The sequence below is a fragment of the Eriocheir sinensis genome, chromosome 50 (assembly GCF_024679095.1).
Source record: "Eriocheir sinensis breed Jianghai 21 chromosome 50, ASM2467909v1, whole genome shotgun sequence".
Lineage (NCBI taxonomy): Eukaryota > Metazoa > Arthropoda > Malacostraca > Decapoda > Varunidae > Eriocheir > Eriocheir sinensis.
The window spans coordinates 9170339-9190929 of record NC_066558.1 but is presented as its reverse complement, the minus strand read 5'-3'; positions in this window follow the sequence as shown (position 1 = coordinate 9190929).

Below are 20591 nucleotides of genomic sequence, written 5' to 3'. Positions count from 1 at the left end.
TGATGCAAGAGAAAGGGAGATGGAGGACAAAGAGCTGTGTGAGTATGTGTTCAGGGACAAGCTTGGGGTGGAAGGAGCTCAGGTAGAAAAGGTGTACAGGCTGGGAGTGAGAGGGAGAGGGAGAGAGCGGCCACTAGTTGCATGTCTGAGTGACGTGTACGCAAAGTGGGGAGTGATTAAGAGAGGTAAAGAGCTGAGTTATGTACGAGATGAAGAGATTAAAAACATCAGGATTGGTGTAGATAAAACAAAGAGAGAGAGGAAGATGCAGTGCTAAGGGAAGAACTACATGAGAAAAGGAGGGAGGGAGGTAAACGGATAATAAAGAAAGGCAGGGCTGTGAGGGTGGCAGAACATCAAGGTAGGGAATGAGATGAGGATAGAGGGGAAAGAAAAGGGGAGGGGGAAGTATTTGCAGCAGTGAAAGTATTGAATGTGCAGGGGTTAACTAAAACTAAGGGGAAGGAAGTGGAGGAATTAGTTAAGGGTAATAGTATAGTTTGTTCAACGGAAACCCAGAAAAAATGTAGGGAGGTTAATTTTGGTGATAATTTTGAAGTCTTAGATAGTATGAGAGAGGAAAAGGACAGAAGGGGAGGAGGACTAATGATTATTTACAGAAAAGGAAAAGGAACAACATTATGTAAAATAGAAAAAAAATGTAAGGATGTATTACACACGATAGGAAAAATAGGAAAATGGGAGGTTAGGTTAGTACTAGTCTACTTTAGTGTTGGTGATGTAGAGAGAAGCAAGGAAATAACACAAGAGATAGAAAAAAATAATAGAGGAAAACTCAGAGCCTCTGATGATAATGAGTGACTTTAATGGACATGTGTGGTTCAAGGGAACACAAAAAGTAAACAGGAATGGGGAAGTGATTTTACAGTGGATGGAAAAATATGGATTGATTATGTTAAATGATGCCGAGAGGTGTGAGGGAGAAGTGACATGGAGCCGAGATGGCCAGCAGAGTGTAATAGATTATGTATTGGTGACAGTCAAGGTGTATAACAGGTTCCATAAAATGAAGATAGATGAAAAAAGGAAGAATATGATATTTCAGACCATAACCTGATAGAGGTGGAATTAAGGGTAAAAGAAGAAAAGAGGGAGTTCAAGAAAAATGAATGGATTGAGAGGGAGTACTATAAAACAGATAAATCATTGCTAGAAAACTTTAGGAAAAAGCTAGAAGAAAGTGTGACGAGGAATAAGGTGGACAGTATAGGAGAACTGGAGAAAAAGAGAGAAACAGCAGATGCAGTGCTAAAAGTGTATATAGAAGAAGAGAGAAAAAGCTAGGGGACGGCGAGGAACCAGCATGGATAAACGAGGAAATAAGGAAAGAAATAAAAGAAAGGAAGAGGTTAAACAGAAATAGGAGAAATGCAAAATGCAAAGGAGAGGTCGAAGAAGGTGGAAAAATTATATGTAGAACAATGAACAAAGGCACAATTAAAGATAAGGAAGGAAATGTATAAACAAGAGGAGAAGATAACAAAGGAAATTAAGGATAAGAAAGATGGAGGGAAAAAGATGTGGGAGTATATAAGAATACTTAAAGGGGAAAAGGTTAAGGATAAAGACACTTAAAGGATATATGGGGAGGACGGAGTGGAGCTGGAGAGAGGAAAGGTGGGGGAGGAAGTAAAAGGTTTTTGGAGTGGAGTGTACAGAAAACATGGAAATGATATAAAGGAAGTTTAGAAGACAGAGAAGAGAGAGGAGTATGTAAGGGAGTATGAACAGATAAAAAAGGACATAGAGGAAAAGCAGGCTGTAAGGTTGGAGGATATTAATGAGTTGAGGGCAGTGGGGTGGCAGCACACTGAAAAATGTGGACTAGAAGTGAGAGAACACATGGAAATGACAAGAAGGGTGAAGGGGGGATTCATCTATCTGGAAGAAGAAAGCATAAGGGAAGATAGAGTAATTAAATGTATCAATAGAATGAAGAATAAAAAAGCAGTTGGAACAGACAAAATAAAGCCAGAATTGTACAAAGAATTTGCCAAAAGTAAAGCATTACGGAAGGTGTTATTGAAGACCTTGGGGCAGTATTAGAGACAGGGAGGATACCAGAGGGATGGAGGGTTTCTAGGACAGTCATGTTACCAAAGAAGTGTAAACCAAAGGTTAAAGAACTAAGGCCAATAGCTCTGACGAATGTAGGGTATAAGCTAATGATGGCTGTGATTAGAACTAGCTTGGAGGACCACATTAGGATATATGGTATAGGTAAGGATACACAGGCAGGATTTACAGAGGGAAGCAGGATAGAAAACAACCTATTCATTCTACGATATTGTGTAGAAGGAGCATATAAGATGAGAAAACCATTGATAGTAGTCTCGATAGATTTTGCAAAGGCCTATGACAGTGTAAGAAGAGATAAGTTAATGGAAGTTTTAAAGGATAGCAAGGTAAACCCAGATATAATTAACTTCATAGCAGGAGTGTATGTAGGAGATAGAACTAAGATAGATAGATAAAGAAGAGGAGGAGATAGAAATAGAAGTGACCAGTGGGATCAGACAGGGATGTACTGCCTCAACTACACTGTTTAAGATGATAACATTTAAAATAATTCAGGAGCTAGAGGAGCTAGAATGTGGGTATAATGATGAGGCGTTCAGGATTACCTCACTCTTCTTTGCAGATGATGGCATGCTTTTGGCAAACAGCAGTACAGGTGATAGAGAAGATGGAGACTATAGCTAAAGAATATGGACTAGAAGTGAATAAGCAGAAAAGCAACATTATCATTTTTAATATGGAAAACAAACCAGAAAGTATAGGGGGCATTAGTGTTGGGGATAGAAATAAATATTTAGGAATAATAGTTAATGACAAAAGAAACTGTTTTCAAATGCAAAAGGACGAAATGTTCAGGAAAGCGAGAAGGCTAGCAAATATGACATACAATATAATTGAAAAGAGCTGTTCAAGAATGTTAATAGGAAAGACGTATTGGAAAAATGTTGCACTGCCATCCATCCTGTACGGGGTAAATAAAAGAAAAATCACAAAGACAGACATAAAAAAGTTGCAGAGGATAAAGAATGGGGTGTACAGGAAGATTTTGAGGGCACCAATGTATGCACAGGAAGCAGCACTCCGGGGGGAAATAGGAAGCTCCAGTGTTAAAAACAGGATAAGGGAGGGACAGTGGAAGTACCTCAGGTATGTCCGAGTGGAAGGAAACGATTTGGTGAGAAGGGTGGGAGAGGAGATGATAGAGAAGAGACAAAGTAGGTGGGTGAAAGATTTGTTGAATGAACTGAGAGCAACAGAGGGACTGAGTGTGAGTGTGAGGAATGAGACAAAGGAGAGTATAAAGCAGAGAATGAGAGAAGTGGATACAAGAGAGTGGAAGAGGCAAATGGATGAGAAAGCAAGCCTCAAGATATATAGAAAATGGAGGCAAGAGTTGGGAGGACAGGAGGAGGTATACACCAACAACCAAGCCTCAGAAGTGCTATTCAGATGCAGGACAAACAACATGCAACTAAAAGACAGAAATAGACACCGGCAAGAGGAAACCAAGTGCGACATGTGCGAAGCTGAAAACGAAGACCTGCGACACTTCCTGCTCTGGTGCCCGGCCTATGCAGAGGAAAGAAAAAAGTGTGTGAGGCTGCAGCAGCCTTACGTGGAAGAAGAGGACGACACCATTGGAAAAAATTTATTTGAAAATGAACACACGGAAGAAACAAAAGCAACAGTACATAAGTTTTGGACAATAAGGGAAAAAAGAATGAAAGAAAGAGGAAAATAAATAGACCCAGACAGTAGAGACACACCAGGGAGTGCCGTTACAAAGGCAAAACTCCCAACCGACTACTACTACTACTACTCATGGCTTTGTCCCTTATACCCCTTCTCTTCCAGAAGACTCATGTATGTCTGACCCATTGTGCTTTGGGTCGTATTTTAAAACATTTCGTCGTCCAAGTTCACATATTTGACAAGGCTTTCGTATGAGTTGAGGGCATTTCCAGGAGTAGTTGTATGAGCCTGGTGGTAATTTGACCCTTCCTCAGCAGCATGAGCTTAAAGAAACACTCATTAGAACCCGATTGATCCCTTTTTTGACATTTAGAAATAGTTAATGTGAGAAGCGAAAAGTGTCTTATATTACCGGCCCTTTTTGTATCACAGAAGGTTACCCCTACCAAGTGTGTGTGTGTGTGTGTGTGTGTGTGTGTGTGTGTGTGTGTGTGTGTGTGTGTGTGTGTGTGTGTAATTCACCACGGTCTAATCACGAGTTGGACTCGCTTTCGCCAGCAGGTACCCTCACGACGTGAGCAAGTGCTCATTATTGTCGATCATTGGGTACTGCCAGGACCTCACACACCACACACTCCATCCCCATTGCTCAAATGGGGACAGTAACCACTCTTGGTCACGGAAAGAATCCGACCTGAAAGGGGGTCGAACCGCTGCCTGTTTGGCCGTGAAGCCTTGCAGCTCCGGAGCGGTGTGTGTGTGTGTGTGTGTGTGTGTGTGTGTGTGTGTGTGTGTGTGTGTGATATGCAGACAGCCTCGCCATGTTACACGTTCTGTTTCAGGTATGTTGATTTCTTGTGGAGTGTTTGCAGCCGAGATGATGATACGACCGGTCAAGCGCCGCAGATCTTATAAACGACCCAGATATTGCCCGCCAGAGTGAAGTTTGTCCTCAGCTGCCGAAAACAAGACACAAGAACAGGCTTTCGCACGCATATATAAAATCTTCCTACGTGTATGTGGTCCCTGGTCTTCCCTGAGTGAAGACGCTCGGCTGTAGCTTCGAAAATAACAACCGAGTATTCTGAAAAATACTCTCATTGTGATTCCCACTACAAATTATTCATAATAATTCCAACTTAACCTAGCCTAGCTTAACCTGACTTAACCTGACCTGACTTGACCTGACCTGACCTGTTCAAGAGTGGACGTCACATACCCGTACAGAGAATTGAGGTAGTACGCCTCCCCGCACATTTCTTCTTCATTCTCACAGCTTGTAGTCTGGTACTGACGTGACGTGTTAGTTCCATATTCTTAAACGTCTCAAGCTCCATTGCGACTATTTTCCAAGACCACAGAGAAGACTAAGAGGGTTTGCATGGGTGATTTTCCCGTCAAAGTTGTAGAAGTCGTGTCAAACTATCACTCGCACCGCAAAACAACTCCATGAAAACCCCTGTTACTACCACGAGAGGTTTTTCAAACAGGCGCACTGAGATTAATTGATTGATGGTTTATTATTGCAAAAGTACACAGCAAAGGAGAATGGAGGAACATATGCCTTCATACGTCTAGGAATATGGAGTATGGCGTCAAACAATGTTTCAGTAGGATATGCCATTAAAGGCGACATCTTTGGTGATATATTCAGGACTCCAAATGTAGTTTTCACGCAGTTGTGTAATGAGAAATCTTGACCACATACTTTATCTTTTATTTCCCTTGTAGCTTGAAACTACTTTAACACACCACTGATCTCTTAACATAAACATGAATGAAAATTGGAGTAAAAAATGAAGGAAGATGAGGAAAGAAACGGAAATAAATAAAGAAAAGAAAGAAGGAAAAGAAAGAAATTAAGGAGAGGAAAAAAAGGAAAAGAAAGGTTATATTATATTGATTGATTGATAGTTTAGTGTTGCAGGTAAACACCAAAGGAGAAGGGAGGAACCTGTCGGGGCAAAGTGAAGTATATGAACAAAGAAAGAGAAGAAAAAGCCCCAGACCAAGCCCCATCAGCTGTTTCTTGTGAGTAATCGTCTGTGATATCCAGATCAAGCTCAAGATCAAGAAGGAGGCGGCATGGCTGTGTGCAGAGAGCGATTGTTTTCCTTATTTACATGGTGGCCCCGAAGCAGCCTCGCGCCTCCTGTTGCCTGCTGCCGCCCCAGGGATCCAGCAGCAGCGACATTATGCAAAGCCGCTTGCCGGTGAGAAGGGAAGAGGAGGAGGAGGAGGAGGGGAAATGGGGACTGGGTGTTTGTTTTGTTTGTTTACGTTTGTTTGTTGTTTGTGTATTGCTTGTCTTGTTTGTTTGTTTTTGTTTATTTATTTTGTTTGTTCTTGGGGTGGTCATCTGTGTTTTTGTTATTGTTTTTTTTTTTTATCCTTCTGTTTGTTGTTTGTGTTTATCAGTTCGTTTTGTTTATTTTCTGGTGTTTGTTTATGTTGCTCCTGTTTGTGTGTTTTGTTTATCTTTCTGTCTGTTTGTTTGTGTTGAAGTATTTTGTGCATATACAACAAATTGCCGTATTGCTTTATCGTTGGAAATAAGCCGTGCTTAAGATATAAATATTTAACCGGTCCGCTGCGATTGGCATGGATTTTGGCTTCACTGGTTGCCTGTTGGGAAATTCAGAGAGAGTAAGCAACCGATTAGCAACGTTGCTATTTGCAGTAGAAACGCTTTCGGCATGCAGGTACTGCCTTGGGGCAGTTGCTATTCTAGAAAGATTTCATACCTTAATGTTTATTTTTAACTTAAAATTGCAATTCAAGAATATAGAAAACAAATCTATATAAAACTTTGGTATGTCATACATAAACACGAGTAAATAATAAGAGCTGGGCCTGTTTCTCGCCCTCCGGCAATCATGGAGTTCCTTTATGGGCCTGTCACACCTTAACGTTTTAGAGAACGTATGGCTAGCGTATGGAAAACGGTGGCACACGCTCAGCATACGCTTGAATAAGTTATGGGTACGCTGCTCCATCGTTAGGGTACGTTGAAGTACGGTGGCGTACGGTGCCGTACGTCGTCGTACGCAGGGACAGCGAGAAGTTTTTGAGCATGCACAAAATTCTCGACGTATGCCAGCGTGTGGCCAGTACGTTATGCATACGCTGGGGATAAGTTAAAGGCACGTTAGGCGATCGTTATCATTCGTTCTCTGATCGTTCCTCACGCGTTGTATTCATTAGTATAATTAGTATAATTAGTATAATCCTCACGCGCTGAGTACGTTCCCCGATCGTTGTCTTATACGCTCTGCATACGTCGACAACGCGCCGAAAAACGAAGAGTTCAGCGTACGCCACCGTTTAACATGTTTACCATACGCTAGCCATACGTTCTCTAAAACGTTAAGGTGTGACAGGCCCATTACGCTGTATGTTATGCTCGCGCACACAGAAAGGAAAGGCGCTTCGCGATCGCTTTGACCCTCTCCCCTTTAGTGAAAGTGAACTCATCAAACACTGTCGGTTCCCTCGATGTAAGCTGATTCAGCTCAAAGAAGAATTGGAGCCGGCACTGAGAATGAGGACAAGGAGGGTTCATGCTGTTGCTACTCCCACGCAGGTCTTGATAGCCTTGGGAATATTTGCAAGTGGTTCCTTTCAGCACGTTATTGGAGACGTTGCTCGTAGGTTATTTCCAATGTTTTTTGCATGTTTTTATACTGGGGTCCCCACAGCCTTGTGTACAGTGTGTGTTTTGTCTTTCCCCCCTCTAGTCGTGTGATGGCTGTGGTGTCAGTCTTCCTTCCCTTCCCACCTTTCGACTTCTGTATGTACGCAAATTTTGAAACAAAGATGTTGAATTTATAGCAAGGTCAGTTAACACTCGGTTCATCCCAAAGCCAGTCAATATAACTTCCATTGAAAATTATTCCTTTACATGAGTTCAGTTACTACTAGGAGAGACACAATGTTACCATATGGGTATTATTTCGGTCTTTCACCAGTCTCAACATGGCTTTTCTTACCCTTCTCATTAGATAGAGCTTCTCATTCTGATTAATTTGAACCCCATATATACCCACCGCAAATTATTTGTAATCCTGACAGTGATTTTCTAAAGTTAGTGTGTTCCTTGCGGGTGCCTCAGAGCACAATGAAGGGGGGGGGGAGAATGACACCCAGGGAGGTCACGTTCAAAACGGACCGAAAACTACCATAAGAAAATAGTTTCGTTCGGAATAGAGAGACTGGTGAAAAAACAAAAAAAATTCATATTATGTGTGTGAAAGAACAACAATTTAACCAAACCAAATATCAAACCAGTATGACCTTAAGAGTGATGTTTTCTATGCTCTCTCTGGCCTCAATCCTCAGAAGGCTTATGGACCTGATGGATTGCCTCCTATTGTCCTTAAAAACTGTGCTTCCGTGTTGACACCCTGCCTGGTCAAACTCTTTCGCCTCTGCCTGTCAACAGCTATCTTTCCTTCCTGCTGGAAGTATGCCTTCATACAGCCTGTGCCTAAGAAGGGTGACCGTTCCAATCCCTCAAACTACCGTCCTATAGATTTGCTTTCTAGTCTATCTAAAGCTTTTGAATCTATCCTTAACCGGAAGATTCAAAAGCACCTTTCCACTTCTGACCTTCTATCTGATCGCCAGTATGGGTTCCGCAAGGGGCGTTCTACTGATTATCTCCTTGCCTTCCTAAGTGATTCTTGGTCATCCTCTCTTAGCCGTTTCGGTGAAACTTTTGCTATTACGCTGGACATATCAAAAGCCTTTGATAGGGTCTGGCACAAATCTTTGCTTTCCAAACTACCCTCCTACGGTTTCTATCCTTCTCTCTGTACCTTTATCTCCAGTTTCCTCTCTGACCGTTCTATTTCTTCCCCTAAACCTATTAGCAGTGGTGTTCCGCAGGGTTCTGTCCTATCTCCCATTCTCTTTCTGTTGTTCATTGATGATCTTCTTTCCAAAACAAACTGTCCTATCCATTCTTACGCCGATGACTCTACTCTGCATTATTCAACTTCTTTTAAAAGAAGACACACCCAACAGGAACTGAATGATTCCAGGCTGGAGGCGACAGAACGCTTAGCCTCAGACCTTACTATTATTTCCGATTGGGGCAAGAAGAACTTGGTGTCCTTCAATGCCTCAAAAACACAGTTTCTCCATCTATCCACTCGACACAATCTTCCAAACAACTATCCCCTATTCTTTGACAACACTCAGCTATCACATTCTTCAACACTAAACATCCTCGGTCTATCCTTAACTCAAAATCTCAACTGGAAACTTCATATCTCTTCTCTTACTAAATCAGCTTCCTCGAGGCTGGGCGTTCTGTACCGTCTCCGCCAGTTCTTCTCCCTCGCACAGTTGCTATCCATTTACAGGGGCCTTGTCCGCCCTCGTATGGAGTATGCATCTCACGTGTGGGGGGGCTCCACTCACACAGCTCTTTTGGACAGAGTTGAGTCTAAGGCTCTTCGTCTCATCAGCTCTCCTCCTCTTACTAATAGTCCTCTACCTCTTAAATTTCGCCGCCATGTTGAAACTCTTTCTATCTTCTATCGATATTTCCATGCTGAATGCTCTTCCGAACTTGCTAACTTCATACCTCCCCCCCTCCTGTGGCCTCGCCACACACGACTTTCTACTCATGCTCATCCCTTTACTGTCAAAATCCCTTACGCAAGAGGTAACCAGCATCTTCACTCTTTCATCCCTCACGCTGGTAAACTCTGGAACAATCTTCATAAATGGGAAGAAATATGGTTGAATACTAAAAAAATAAATGTATAATAAGGCGTTTAATATAGGTTGATTTATATAGTGAAATGACTATAAAAAAAAATAGTAGCTTTTTTATTTAGATATCTTATAAGCAAAAAACTAGGACGTATCCAAATCGCGGCAAAAGGGCCGAAAAACAGGCTATTTTGCGACGGCTCGACGACGAACGTGGAATTGAGCTATCAAAACATCCTTCGAGTTGGTCAAACCACATTTCCCAGAGGAGCTAAATGCCAAAGTACAGCCTTCCAGAGGCAATAGCAAGGCCACACTAGACAAAAACGGCAAAGTGTCTGGAGTTCCTCAATATCGCTCTCGACAGGGTTTACGTTTAGAGCTTAAGCGACGAAACTACTGGGAATAGGGAAATGTTATGCACCATGTTGGAAAGCACATTGGTAGAGCTAAATCATTTGTTAAATAAGGGTTTTAAAATTCTCAAAAAATGAGCGGATTTCAAGGTTGGGAACTCAAAAATTGTTTTTTTTCAGTCAATTTTTGCAAATTTATTCGATTTTTTACCCTTTTGAGTCAATTTTCGAGCCGGTCGCTACATGAGATATATAGCCCTTTCATTTTGCCGTTGATTGATACCAAAAACTTTACTGTAGCCCCAGAAATAAGGGAGTTATGGCGATTCGCACCAAAGCGATTGATTTTTCAAAATTCGCGGCTTAAGGAAAAGGGCGCCGCAAAATCAAAAGAGTAAGCCGTCCATTACCTGAGATGTCACTGCCTGAGCGGTTATAGTCCTCTCAGCCGCTCCGTCAGTGCTATGAAAGCCACATTCCTCTTCTCTGTCGCTACTGACGGCTCTAGAGAAGCTTCTTCCTCCTACTTCTTTTCTTCAGTAGGCAGACAATTGCTGTACATAGTGCGATGTCTTCTTCGATCATCTAGTAGACATCTTGGGCCAGTGGGTGTAGGCTTTGTTATTGTTAGAAGGCAGCAGATACGGCTCGGCGCCCGCGCCGATTAAAACGAAAAGCCGAAATTGGCGTTAGAGGCTTTAATGGGTTATTTGCCGCCACAGGGTCAAGAGCAAAAGTGATTGAGATGAACAACGAGGCCCCGCACACCTTAAACGTACTTCCTTAACTTTACCTATATTGTTTTTCTACGCCTTTTGTCCTATCTCGTACTTGTGTGCATGACATGCTTTGTGTCACCAACGCCTCTAACTTCTACTGGTCACAACTTGAGTACACACCGTGTTCATGACAGGAAGAACTGACATTAGCTGACTAACGCTAGGGGAATGTTCAGGTACTTACCACGGTCCAAGCACAAGGGACAGACTGATAAGACACCTTATCTCGGTGACCAATTTACAAGCGGACAGTGCAACGCGCGGCACAACAGACAGTAACTGAAGGAAGAGGTGTCCTGATAACTCCTCAAACTTCCTCCTTATTAATTTCTGCAACATTCGCGGTCTTAGTTCTAATTTCCATTCTGTGGAACACCATCTCTCCTCCTCTAAACCACACCTTCTCTTCCTCACCGAAACACAGGTTTCTGAGGCTACTGACAGCAATCTCTACTCTGTTCCCTAATACTATCTCTATCCTAAATTTCAATCCAAAGCTGGATGTTGCGCCTACCTGCGCAACGACATCACTTGCTCTCGTACCCACGACCTTGACTCTTCTGAATTTTCCACCATCTGGCTAAGACTTCCTTGTCATTCTATTACTATATACACATATGTGCTGTTTATCTCTCACCTAACTCTACTAACTATGTAAAATTCTTTGACCACTTGAACTCTAAATTGGAGCACATCTTGACCCACTCTCCCTTCGCTGAAATCTCCATCTTGGGAGATTTCAATGTTCACCACCAGCTTTGGCTTTCATTCTCTTTCACTGACCAGCCTGGTGAACAAGCCTATAATTTTGCTCTCCTCAACGATCTAGAGCAGTTGGTTCAGCACCCTACACGTATTCCCGACCGTCTTGGAGACAGGCCCAACATACTAGACCTCTTCCTTACCTCTAACCCTTCTGCTTACTCTGTCAAACTGGTCTCTCCGTTGGGCTCCTTCGATCACAACCTTATTTCTGTATCCTGTCCTTTTGCTCCTGTACATCCTCTGGACCCACCGAAGAGGCGATGTTTCTGGCATTTTGCTTCAGATCGGTGGGACGACCTGAGGATGTATTTTTCCGATTTCCCGTGGAATGATTACTGCTTCCAGGAGAGAGACCCCTCTATGTGTGCCCAGCGCATCACAGAAATTATTGTCTCTGGAATGGAGGCATACATTCTACGTTCTTTCTCTACTCCTTATGCTAAAAAGCCTTGGTTCAATCATGTTTGTTCTCTTGCTATTAAGATAGAGAGGCAGCTCACAAAAGGTACCAAAGCCTTCGCACTCCTGCTAACCATGATCTTTATATTCCTGCCCGGAACCGTGCCAAATATATTCTTCAACTTACTAAAAGCTCTTTTATAAATAGAAAATGTCAAAACCTTACTTTTTCTAATTCTTCCCGTGACTTCTGGCACCTAGCCAAAAATAGCTCCTCCATTTTCACTTCTTATTCTTTCCCTCCTCTCCTTAACCCTGACGGCAGCACCGCCCCCTCATCTATCTCTAAGGCTGAACTCTTCGCTCAAAGTTTCTGTAAGAACTCCACCCTGGACGATTCTGGGCATGTTCCTTCTACTCATCCCCCCTCTGACTCCTTTGCCTGTTATTAAGATTCTTCATAATTACGTTTTCTATGTCCTCTCTGGCCTCAACTCTCTGAAGGCTTATGGACCTGATGGAGTGCCTCCTATTGTCCTTAAAAACTGTGCCTCCGTGCTGACACCCTGCCTGGTCAAACTCTTTCGTCTCTGCCTATCAACAAATACCTTTCCGTCCTGCTGGAAGTACGCCGTCGTACAGCCTGTGCCTAAGAAGGATGACAGTTCCAGTCCCTCAAACTACCGCCCTATAGCTTTACTCTCCTGTCTATCTAAAGCTTTTGAATCAATCTTAAACCGGATGATTGAAAAGCACCTATCCACTTTTGACATTCTATCTGATCGCAAGCATGGGTTCCGCAAGGGGCGTTCTACTGGCGATCTTCTTGCTCTTTTAACTGACTCTTGGTCATCCTCTTTTAGCCGTTTCGGTGAAACTTTCTCAGTTGCGTTAGATATATCGAAAGCTTTCGATAGAGTCTGGCACAAGTCTTTGCTTTCTAAACTGCCCTCTTTCGGATTTTATCCCTCTCTCTGTTCCTTTATATCCAGTTTCCTTTCCGGCCGTTCTATCTCTGCTGTGGTAGAAGGTCACTGTTCTTCCCCTAAACCTATCAATAGTGGTATTCCACAGGGCTCTGTCCTATCACCCACTCTCTTCCTGTTATTCATCAATGATCTTCTTTCCATAATAAACTGTCCTATCCACTCATACGCTGATGACTCCACTCTGCATTATTCAACTTCTTTCAACAGAAGACCCTCTCAACAGGAATTACATGACTCCAGGCTGGAGGCTGCAGAACGCTTAACCTCAGACCTTACTATCATTCTTAACCCAGACAGCAGTGCTGCCGTCTGGGTTAAGAAGAGGCGGGAAAGAGGAAGAAGTGAAATTGGAGGAGATATATTTGGCTAAGTGCCAGAGGTCTCTGGAAAAATTAGAGAAAGCAAGGTGTTGACATTTGGTATGGATAGAGGAGTTTTTGGTAAGGCGAAGAATAGATCTGGCACGATTCCGGGCGGAAATGTAAAGGTCCTGGCTAGCGGGAGTTCGAAGGCTCTGGTATCTTTTGTGAGCTGCCTCTCTATCTTTGACAGCACGAGCACAAGCGTGATTAAACCAAAGCTTTTTAGCATGGGGAGTAGAGAAAGTACGTGAAATGTATGCCTCCATTCCTGAGACAATCACTTCTGTGATGCGCTGGGCACACACAGAGGGGTCTCTATCCTGGAAGCAGTAATCATTCCACGGGAAATCGGAAAAGTACATCCTCAGGTCGTCCCACCGAGCAGTAGCAAAATGCCAGAAGCATCGCCTCTTCGGTGGGTCCAGAGGGTGTACAGGAGCGATAGGACAGAATACAGAAATAAGGTTGTGATCGGAGGAGCCCAACGGAGAGAACAGTTTGACAGAGTAAGCAGAATGGTTAGAGGTAAGGAAGAGGTCTAGTATGTTGGGCCTGTCTCCAAGACGGTCGGGAATACGTGTAGGGAGCTGAACCAACTGCTCTAGATCATTGAGGAGAGCAAAGTTGTAGGCTTGTTCACCAGGCTGGTCAGTGAAAGAGGATGAAAGCCAAAGCTGGTAGTGAACATTGAAATCTCCTAGGATGGAAATTTCAGCGAAGGGAGAGTGGGTCAAGATGTGCTCCCCTTTAGAGTTCAGGTAGTCAAAGAATTTTACATAGTTAGTAGAATTAGGTGAAAGATAAACAGCAGAGATGTATTTAGTAATAGAATGAAAATGAAGTCTTAGCTATATGGTGGAAAATTCAGAAGAGTCAAGGTCGTGGGCCCGAGAGCAAGTGATGTCGTTGCGTACGTAGATGCAACATCCAGCTTTGGATTGAAATTGAGGATAGAGATAGTAGGAGGGAACAGAGTAGAGATTGCAGTCAGTAGCCTCAGAAACCTGTGTTTCGGTGAGGAAGAGAAGGTGAGGTTTAGAGGAGGAGAGATGGTGTTCCACAGTAAGACAATTCGGAATGTGTTTAGTGTAAGTGTTTGTGTGTTGGTTAATACAATCCTGGAAACACTTGTATTGCCCGCCATGCGCACGAGCCAATCAGATGACTCGCTGTGGCAACGCTGGGGCGTGGGCCAATTAGAGCCTAGGGCGGTGGTGCCGCCGCCAATCAAAGCAGGGAAGCCGAAGGACGCTGGAGTCGGCCAATGGGAGACGAGAAACTTCCCGCGCGCCTTTCAAACTTGGCGGGCAAGGAGGAAAGAAGACCTTGCGAGCGCCATATTGGCTGTGCTCACAACACAATAAAATAACCCAGCAGGGCTCATAGAATAAAAAAAAATCACAACTCGTTCGGAACGGTAAAGCACTGCAAGGGGCGCTTGAAGCCCAAAAACAGGTTTAAAGTACTTACAACCAGGTGTAGCTAAGTAATAGCAGCCGGACAGCAGGGCGGCAGGCTAACAGCACACAAACCTCTTCCTGGGTCACAATGGGGTTCCTGTAGACCTTGGCAGGTGCCTGAATAACAGCATAGTTGCACAGCACCTAGCAGGCAGTAGAACTCACAGGGTGATGTGCCGCGGCGGTGAAGACGTGGGCCAGGGAAAACTGTCATGAAGCAGAACACGAGCGAGGTCGGGGGTTGCACGGTAGCACGTTACGTAGAGCTTGACCGGGAACTCAGAGACCACAGGCGGACTAACGGCACAGGGGCACAGGGGAAGGCAGCCAGGGGGTTATAGAGCAGTAGCAAAGTAGTCAAGGCAGGAGAACGGTGCAGCGGGTATGGCATCTCAAAGAAGCTTGGGGGCAGGCTGGAACGATGCGTTACACCACTCCCAGTTCTTCAGAGGTACGTAGTAAGCACCGCTAGCCACCATATGTACTGGTGGAGGTGTAGCTGCCAGTCTGCCACCGTATGTACTGGTGGGTTGTAAAGAATAGGCCTTGCTCCTATTCTTAAGTTTATTAGGGTAAAGGAGCTGGCGATGGCGGAGCGTACGCCCTTCCAGTATAAGTGTCTTCTCCCCACTGACGGGGAGACGCAAGGAGACTGTAGAACAGGAGAGGGGGCCTCTATGGGAGACCGTGGGCGGGTGGTGGTGTATGTCGGTTGCAACAGATGGCGCAGGTGCAATGTTGTTTACATCCAGGCCCCCCCCCGCCTCCAGACACCCACCCCCAACCCCCAGTACCCATCAGCAGTGTTGCTACATGGGATCAAGCAGCAAATGTTGCTACATTTTTTCTTGTCTGGTTATTTCCCATTTTAAAGAAAAGAAAATATAGGGAGATAAACATTAAAATGAACAGTAGGAAATATATATATATATATATATATATATATATATATATATATATATATATATATATATATATATATATATATATATTTACCAGGTAGATATAGCCTGACTGCATGTCATGAGTAATCCTATTATTGTACCGCAATTATATTACTTTCTCTGCATTTGTGGGAGGCTACCAGTGGTTAGATGTGTTTTATGTGTTTAACCTTTCTGTATACATACTGGAATGCGCCAAGGTTGTAGCCCTACTGCCGTTCTTTAAAAACTATGTGATCATGTTTTTCTTCCAAACTCATTGTTTTAGCACGCACGCTGACTTCCATCAGTAATGATTTACATTGAATCATTGGTTTGTAGGGGGAGAAAGTGGGTGAATATAATTATCTCGGTCTAACTTATACTGTTTATTATACCGCTATTCGTAGCAATATCTTTCTCTGCTCCGATTGCAACGCTGCCTCGTTCAAAAATCATAACACCACGTTTACCAGCCGGAGCCTCAAATCATGTCCCTTTGTGGTGATAAAGAGGACACAGCCTGGTGTGAAGCTACATTTATTACGGAAGGATGCCAGCCGGGGGTAAGTGATATATATAAATAATGATAATGTGGAAATTCTAATCATTTTCACGCTGACTGCTGTTCTGAACTTGCTAACTGCATGCCTCCCCTCCTCCCGCGGCCCCGCTGGCCGCTGCACTTGATTTAAACACATGAACATGGGGAGACTGCAAGAGGCCGAATGGCCTACACACGGCAGCTCCAGATTCCTCCCCACTACCACATATCAGCCTCGTCCATGTAGCTATCCAGTCTACTCTTAAAACAAGCTATCGTCCCTGCACTCACTATGTGATTGCTGAGTCTATTCCATTCCCCCACCACCCTATTACTAAACCAGTGCCTGCCCATTTCCCTCCTAAATCTATACTTTTCTAATTTAAGTCAATTACTGCATGTTCTAACTTGCCAAATATATTATGCAAAAGTTAACCAGCATCTTCACTCTTTCATCCCTTACACTGATAAACTCTGGAGCAGCCTTCTTTCGTCTGCATTTCCTCCTGCTTATAACTTGACCTTCAAGAAGAGTGTATCAAGACTCTACTTTTGTCTGTTTGAGAGTGGTGAGTAGTGGGGCTTTTTTTCTAGTACACTTTGTTGCCCTTGAGCTGTCTCCTTTGTTTAAAGAAAACAATTAAATAAATAGAAGTTGGCCAATGCTTCCAACACATTTTGGTGCCATATCTACAAGTGGCTGGTGACTGTAAGTATCTCAGCAACCTGCATGCATCTATGCCATTCCTATCACGGTGCATGGAGCAAGCTTCACATAACACTCAGACAGAGACAGTTCAATTATGGTTATATTTCAGACTCAGTTTATTGCTCAGTCTCTTAGGTGCAGTGCTGTTAATATTGTTAGTGGCAGTATTAGTACAATTAATGTATTTATTTTCATTAATTTATCAATATTTATTTATTATATTATTAGTGTTTGAAAATTCTAATACTAGTATTAAGATAAACAAAAATATCAGAAATATATTTATACTCATTAATTATTATTGCTTTTCTTATTAATTCCTTCAATGTCCTGGCACTTTGACATCTAGTGCTTCTCTGTCTAGCAGCCAAAATTGTGGTCTTTCTGAATGTGTATGTCCTAAGTCTTCATTGATGTAACTAGCTATATAACATCAAAATCTGCATCTCTCTCCCTTCTCACCCAGTTGTCCCCGTACATCCTTTCAGTCTCCAAAGAATTTCAATTTACATCTTGTAATCACTTAACTAATGCAGTGCAATCCTCATCTCTGTATTTTACCGTGTGGACATACTCTTTCCTTCCATGTTCCACTGTCGTATGTTATTCCACATCTAATACAACCACATCCCAACAAATCCGAACACGTTCGATATCATCCAAGAGAATGTGGCAGATGAAGGGAAGAGTCCAAGAAAGAGGCCAAGGGTGAAGACATTTAGCCACCCCCTGAAGTACATGGCAGCATCCAACCCTCTTGCTATATAGACTGCAGGAATGTGCTCCCCATTGCAGTGCACCAGCTCCATGTACTGATTTTGGTATGAATACTTCATCTAGTGTTTGTTGATTGTTGTGTTATTAATCTAATTATGACATCACAAAATAGATTGTGCAAGTCACTTAACACATGCCCTGCTCAACATCACTTTTAAGTTGTAGAATTCCTTCATATGGCTGCTGATTTGTGTATCCCGAAATGATTGGATATTGATTGTCTTAACTTTTTTTTTTTTTTTTTTTTTGTCCATGATCACTGAACCATTTTATGGTATGTCTTTGGGTGCAGATCCAGGAAATGAGTTTGGGGGGGGGACGTCAGACTTTTTGCGGATGGAAGGAGCATTAGCATTACCGATTAGCCATTCTCGGCAGTCCTGGTCTTGAAAAACTGGTGGACTGACCTAAATCAATGGGTATAACGGCCTGGACTTTGTGCCAAAGCATTGTTTTAGCCGCAGCGCGCTTTTGAGCTAGTTTTCCTGTATCACTCAGAACTATGGGGGGGGGCCCCGGGCCCCCTGGGCACCCCTTGGATCCACCAATGTGGCTATGTCTTATAATATATCTATCCTTTACAGTCTGATTGTGCATCCTTCTAGGTTGTTAAGTTTTAGTAGCTACTCATGAGAAGTATTCCATAATGATCATTGATTTCCAGATGCTTTGCACTAAAAAAAGTGTCATTAAACCTGCCGCAAATAATAATGAGCTGTAGTCAACCCTTGCTTTAAAGAACCAATATGGAGGAAGGGGGTGATGTTATATCCAAAAATCTTTTACATCTGAAGTATCCAACCTTTTTGTGTATAATAAACCTTGTTTGTTACATGAACTTAAAAGTTCACAATTTCCATACATGATTCTTTTTTCCTTGTATTTGATGATTAATCCTGACATGTATTTCCATTATCAGTAGGTAATATATAGTAACAAGACAATAATACACATTATAACAATGTATATATTATAGCCCAATGAGTGCACGAGATCATTTACCTCATCAGTGATGTCAAGTCCGGGAGTCCTTCCCTAAATTATTTCCCCGAATTTGTGACACCAAGTATAATAACTAATTTTAGTGACCATTTGCATCCATTTTTCACTTTGATTAAAAAATTGCCTCTCAACAGGGTGTGAACTTGATGGGGTTGGAGGAAACTCGACTCGGCCATCAAGCTCACCACAATATAGTAAGGAACCTCTTGTTCTCAGTGATAATTTATCCTCTTTAGTTACTATTCCGTGTTGCTTTAATCACAACTAATGTGTTGGAAACATTACAGCTTAATAACATTCCTCACATCTCTGCATACAAATTGAGTTCAATATTTAACTGTAACACCAGTAGGCTACATATCTTAAAAAAAGGTATGTAAAAAGGTTGACATTTTGAATGATATATTTAAACTCTATTATGTTTCTATGGCTGTAGTACCGTTACGATTAGTCGAGTGATCAGCACATGGGTCTTATAATTTTGATAGCATAGGTTCAAATTTTGCCATAGGCTGGCAATTGATAGTAACAGTAGTGTCCACAGATACCTGCCTGTTTCTTGTTTATCCTGTTCCACTTTAAACCATGACTGGCCAATCTTTGAAGAGGTAGCATAACCTTGAAGTGCCACTAACAAACCTTTGTCCATTCTTCTGATGTGATCCTTTTTTTTTCCCACATGCCTATAGCGCCGGTAGGTTTTCTTCAGGGGCCTGGCGATCGGCCCAGGCCCGTCATGATGCAGGCAATTTTTTTTATAGTGGCGCCATTTAGTATTGGCTCATGCTGCCCCCCGGAACTCATTCTTGATTCACTTGGATGGTTTAGCAGGGCTTAGGTATGACTAACACTGCAAAAACAGGGAATTTTTAGATTTTTAGTGTGGCAACACTTTGACAAATGTTTTGGTATGGACTGAACATCAAAGATATATATATGGAAAATGGGTGCTTTTAGATCTTGACATTATATCTGTCAAGAGTCTCCAGTTGTATCCTCTCCCCCATCTCTCCTGAATATATTACTCTTGTCAGGCAATCTAAGTGAAGCCTTCCATCGAAGCTGGCGTGCAGACATAATGCTAATGCTGAGATTCACTGTCCTTATAGCACTGAAAATAATGCAATTTCATGCACATGTTTTATTATTTAGAATTGTGATTAAATATTTTTGCATGTATTTTCAGACATGAAAAGTGAAAATTGCTGCACAAAACAGTCTGTCGTCTGCACCAGGAGGCAAGGCAGCTCAAAGCCCAGGCTGTTACAACTCCTGGGCAGTTTTTCCCCAGAGCCAGCAGTTTTTTAGATCCAATAGGGGTGGATTATTTCTGAGGTCAGGTTCAACATGCTGCAAGATGCCAAGATCTAAGCCTAGTAGGAGATATGGGTTACAAGAGAGGAGGTTTGCTCTGGCCTTATACTATCAAAGTCCAAATGCTAATAGATTTCTAAGCACAGTATTTCACTTGCCTTCAATTTCAACACTTCACTCATGACTCAGGGGTATTTCGGTAAATGTTGGCTGGAGCAAACAGATTCTGACAGCCCTGCAGCAAAGAGCACAGGCTTTGTCAAAAGAAGAGATACTTCGTGAGATTTGCCATTATTTAGTATTACTCTTGTTACGCCAAGAAATTTTTTACATATACTTTGTCAAATATTGCAAGTAATGCACCATTGTTGGTCTTGCCTGTTATAAATCAGATCTTGTTCAATTAACAACCTTTGGGTGTCTGCCACTTTCCAGTTGTAATGCAAGGAATCATTTATCTCCCCTGCCAGATGTCACATGTAATGCACCATTGTTGGTTTTGCCTGTTATAAATCAGATCTTGTTCAGTTAACAAGCTTTCGGTGTCTGCCACTTTCCAGTTGTAATGCAAAGAATCCCCTGCCAGATATCGCATGTAATGCACCATTGTTGGTTTTGCCTGTTATAAATCAGATCTTGTTCAGCTCACAAGCTTTGAATATCTGCCATTGTTTATTTCAGGTGGAATGCTTGGAAGCATTTGTTCTCTCCCCTACCCAACATTATGCAATGCTTTATTGTGGATTTTGCCTGTTATGT